This window comes from Anopheles stephensi, unplaced genomic scaffold (assembly GCF_013141755.1).
Source record: "Anopheles stephensi strain Indian unplaced genomic scaffold, UCI_ANSTEP_V1.0 ucontig171, whole genome shotgun sequence".
Classification (NCBI taxonomy): Eukaryota; Metazoa; Arthropoda; class Insecta; order Diptera; family Culicidae; genus Anopheles; species Anopheles stephensi.
In genome coordinates this window covers 120001-125000 of record NW_023405093.1, presented here as the reverse complement: position 1 = coordinate 125000, position 5000 = coordinate 120001, and positions in this window count along the sequence as shown.

Below are 5000 nucleotides of genomic sequence, written 5' to 3'. Positions count from 1 at the left end.
TTCCCCCCCCGACCGCTAAGCATGTCTGTGGGGAGCCACCTCCAGGTCCTGCAGGTTAACACCAACAGGAGCGGAGTGCGCAGGACCTGGCGCTCCCACACAATGCGGACGGAGCGGGTGGACGTTATGGTGGTGTGCGAGCTGAGTTTCGGTTCCGGACGGGAACGCAAACTGGGGTGGTGGACCGCGACAGGCTGGTGGCCATTGTCGCGAGCGGATACTCCCACCCGGTTCAGCGGATCTGGAGCCTCGAGTTTTCCCGGCATCGTGGCGGCGGACGTGGCAGGCGTCACGATCATAGCGTGTTACGCGTCGCCAAAGCATCGGGGTTCCCCAGTTTGTTGAGATGCTGCAACGCATTGAGGTGCTCGCCTCAGGACGCCCCCGAGTGTTGCTTGCCGGCGACTTCAACGCCTGGCAATAGCGCCTGGGGCAGCAGCAGGACCAACGCGAAGGGCGAGGAACTGCTACAGCTGGCGGAGGTCTCGGGCTCGATGTCCTGAACCTGGGGAGGGAAGCCACCTTCCTCGGGAACGGCGTCGCTCGCCCGAGCATTGTGGACGTCGCCTTCGCCAGTACTTCCATCAGCAGGCAGGACCTCGTCGGGGACCCCGACAGGCAATGGAGGATGCTGGGAACTTACTCATTCAGCGACCACCGGTACATCCGCTTCGAGGTGGGGGGAAAGGCCGGCGGCAACGAGCCGCAACTCTAGCGGAGCAGAAGCAGCACCAGCAGTGAGAGCAGCGGGCAGACGCTGGCGGGCAAAGGAGTTTAGCCGGGAGCTGTTCGACATCGCGTTGCGGGCAGCCAACTTCGTGGAGGAGGCCACGGACCCTGAGGGCCTGACCCGAACCCTGAGCCGGGCGTGCAGCGAGATCATGGCGGAGGTTTCCCCGTCAGTCGGCCACACAGGACGTCCGGCGTACTGGTGGACACCAGAAATCGGCCGGCTACGGGAGAACTGCCGCCTGGCTTGGGAACGGTACAGCAGGGTACCGACTAGCGACACGGCAGCCCGCAGAACAGCTTCTGCACGGCACCAGGAGGCCCGCCAGCTGCTGACAGCTGAGATCCGGGCTAGCAAGCGGGACCGTTACAATGAGTTTCTGCAACACCTGGAGGATGATGAGACGGGTAGGTGGCAGGGGGAGCTCCTGCGACGGCTCGGAGGGAGCCGCGTCGCACAAGAACGCGATCCGGCCGTTCTGCAGCGCATTGTGGACGCGCTGTGCCCGAACCACCCCCCTGTTGCCTGGCCTCCCATCGAACCGGACGGCGTCAACATCAGGCCAGTGACGGAGCAGGAGCTGCTCGACATCGCGGCTGGCCTGAACCCTCGGAAGGCGCCCGGTCTGGATGGATTGCCGAACGCTGCCCTTTCGGCGGCCATCCGGGCGCATCCGACGACGTTCGCGAGGCTCCTCCAGGAGCAGATGGATGCTGGCCGCTTCCCGCGGCAATGGAGGAAGGCGAAGCTGGTGCTGCTTCCCAAACCGGGAAAACCCCCGGGCGAGCCGTCATCGGTGAGACCGGTGATGTTGCTGGACACGCCCGGCAAGGTGTACGAGCGAGTACTGCTGAACCGCCTGAACGACCACATCGAGATGCCGACGGAGCCGCTCCTCTCCGAATACCAGTTCGGCTTTCGGCGTGGTCGGTCGACACTTCAGGCGGTTGGGCTGGTGATGGAGGCTGCCAGATCTGCGATGAGTTTCGGGCGAACGAATAGACGCGACAAGCGCTGCCTGCTTGTCGTTGCTCTGGACGTCCGTAACGCCTTCAATTCCGCAGACTGGCAGGCCATAGCACTGGCGCTGCAGACCAAAGGAGTGCCCTCAGGACTGCGCAGCATCCTGCAGGAGTACTTCTCCGACCGTGAGCTGACGTATGATACCAGCTCCGGTCCGGTAACACGCCGAGTAACGGCAGGTGTTCCGCAGGGGTCCATTCTGGGCCCCACCCTGTGGAATATCCTGTACGACGGCGTGTTCGGAGTGCAGCTGCCGGAAGGTGCATCCGTCATCGGCTTTGCGGACGACCTGGCAGTACTCGCCAAGGGGTGTACACCGGAGGAGGCGGCAGGTGTAGCGGAGGAAGCTGTGGCAGCGATTTCCGCCTGGATGGAGCAACATCGGTTGCAGCTGGCCCCGGAAAAGACGGAGATCGTCCTCATCTCCAGTCTGCGTCGGGGCCACCCAGCGGTGCCCGTAGTGATCAACGGCGTCGAGGTCCGCTCGAAGCCGGCGATACGCTACCTCGGGGTCATGCTTCACGACCACCTCTCGTGGAAGCCACACGTCGAGAAGGCCACCGCAAAGGCACTCCGTGTGGTGAAGCTGGCCACCGGCGTGATGTCCAACCACGCCGGACCGAGGATGGCTAAACGTCGGCTGCTGGCAGCAGTGGCGGACTCGGTTGTGCGATACGCGGCACCCATCTGGGCGGAGGCGGTGAAGTTCCAGTGGTGCAGGCGGAAACTGGAGCAGCTGCAGCGACCTTTGGCGAAAGGTGTCGCCAGGACCTTCCGTACCGTCGGCTACGACACGGCGGTAGTGCTGGCTGGACTGGTCCCGCTACACCTGCAGGTGGACGAGATCGCGCGGTGCTATACCAGGCATCAACGGGCGTTGCAGAGGCGGGTGCTGATAGACAAGGAGGTGATCAAGCGGCTGGAGCACTCGGCGACCATCAGGCAGTGGCAGACATCGTGGGACCAGGATGCCGCTCATCCGACCGCGAGCAGGTTCCTACGATGGGCTCACCGCGTGCTGCCGGATATTGGCGGCTGGGTAGGTAGGAAGCACGGCGAGGTTGATTTCTTCCTTAGCCAGGTACTCTCCGGACATGGCTTCTTCCGGGAGTACCTACATGCTATGGGTTTCACCTCTGCCCCGACCTGCCCATTCTGCGCCGACAACACCGTGGAGTCGGCAGAGCACGTGGTGTTCCACTGTCCGAGGTTCGCCGACATAAGAGTGCAGTTCCTGACGGACGCGGACGGCGTCGTCATTTCCCCCGATGAGCTGGAGCGTTTTCTGCTGTCGAGCCCGGAGGCTTGGCAGCGAACGGCCACGGCAGCACGGCGGATCTGCAGCTTCCTACAACAAAGGTGGCTGGAGCAGCAGGTTGCCGAAAACGCGGCCATCGCTGGCGGGATCGTTTCCGCCAATGAGCTGGCGGAACGCGTTCGGCAACAGGTCCGCCGTGAAGCCAGAAACGCTGGCCAACGGCGAAGACGCCGGCAACGGCAGACATCCGCCATCGGGGAGATGGACATGGACCAACAACAGCACCCGTCCAATCAGCAGCAGGAGAGTCAACGCCCAGTTCGGCCCGAACGGGTTCCGCCATCGGCCGAAGTGTTACTTCGTCGTCGGCTAAGGCGGAACCAACGGCAGCGGGAATATCGTGCCCAATTACGCGCGGGTACATTGCCGCCATTGCGTTCGGGACGAACTCGCCGAAGTAGAGCACCGCCGACGGAGGAGGAGCTAGCCCGACGACGGGCCAACAGGCGCGCGCGAGAACGCCAACGCCGCCACGAGCGACAGGATCGCCATCGCGGCTTAATTTCGGCCGACGTAGAAGCCGCCATCGCGACCACCAACACGTCTACGCGTTGAGTGGGAGCGGTTTACGGCCGAAACGATCGGCCAGTCAGCGAGCGTGCGAAAACACGACCGGGCGAGACCGGCATTTTGCCGTCTCCGCTTTGTGCGGTCGTTCGTTCTAGCACAGTCGGGCGAGAGAGAGCGCGCGTGCGCTCGGTTCGGGTACGTTCGGCATTTTGCGTCGTCCGCTTTGTGCGGATGTTCGTACCCGACCAGCAGTGGGAGAGAGAGCGTGCGCGTGCACGGTGAGAGTTAGGTCCGTCTTGTTCGTTTACGTTTTGTGCGGATGTTTGTTCTGTCCCACCGTAAGCGTCAAAGTGTTAGCGTGATTATGTGTGTGCATGTGTGTGTGCGTACATACTCATCGTTAGTATTAGGAAAAATGGAGACTCGACGAACCGCGGGCACGCCCGCTTCGTTAATGTTAGGTGTGTAAACGTAAGTCCTTCATTTTTTAATGTTGCGTTTAAGAATAGCTAGGCGGGGCGCGTGCCCTTACTAAATGTAGTCAGGGACGCCATTGCAGCCGGTGGCTACGCCTCCGTCGGGAAGGCCGCCGGCAATGGAGAGGTTTATTCGTTTTATAATTGTTCATGCGTGTTTCTGTATCGTTTATTGTTTATAAATAAGTAACGCGGCAAAACATTTATAAATTTAAATGAATAAACGAATGCAATTTAAAAAAAAAAAAAAAAAAAAAAAAAAAAAAAAAGAAGTGGAGCTTGCGGCTTAATTTGACTCAACACGGGAAAACTTACCAGGTCCGAACTTATCGAGGTAAGACAGATTAAGAGCTCTTTCTCAAATTTAAGGGTAGTGGTGCATGGCCGTTCTTAGTTCGTGGAATGATTTGTCTGGTTAATTCCGATAACGAACGCGACTCAAACAAGCTAACTAGAACGCTGTCAGCAGTGTGCCTCCGGGCGCACCTGACGTTACGGGGCGGCGGCGCCTTCGCGGGCGGTCGTCGCACTAGTTTGCCCTGCTTAGCGGGACAACTTGTGTTTAGCAAGGTGAGAGTGAGCGATAACAGGTCCGTGATGCCCTTAGATGTTCTGGGCTGCACGCGTGCTACAATGTGGGCAGCAGCGTGTTCTCGCCAATAGGCGCCCCCATTCCGAGAGGAACGGGAAATCACCCAAATGCTCATTTAGTTGGGATTGGGGACTGCAACGGTCCCCATGAACCTGGAATTTCTAGTAAGTGCTAGTCATTAGCTAGCGCTGATTACGTCCCTGCCCTTTGTACACACCGCCCGTCGCTACTACCGATGGATTATTTAGTGAGGTCTCTGGAGGCATACCTTCCGCGGTTCCTTCGTGAGCTGCAGTTGGCACGGCCGAAGTTGACCGAACTTGATGATTTAGAGGAAGTAAAAGTCGTAAC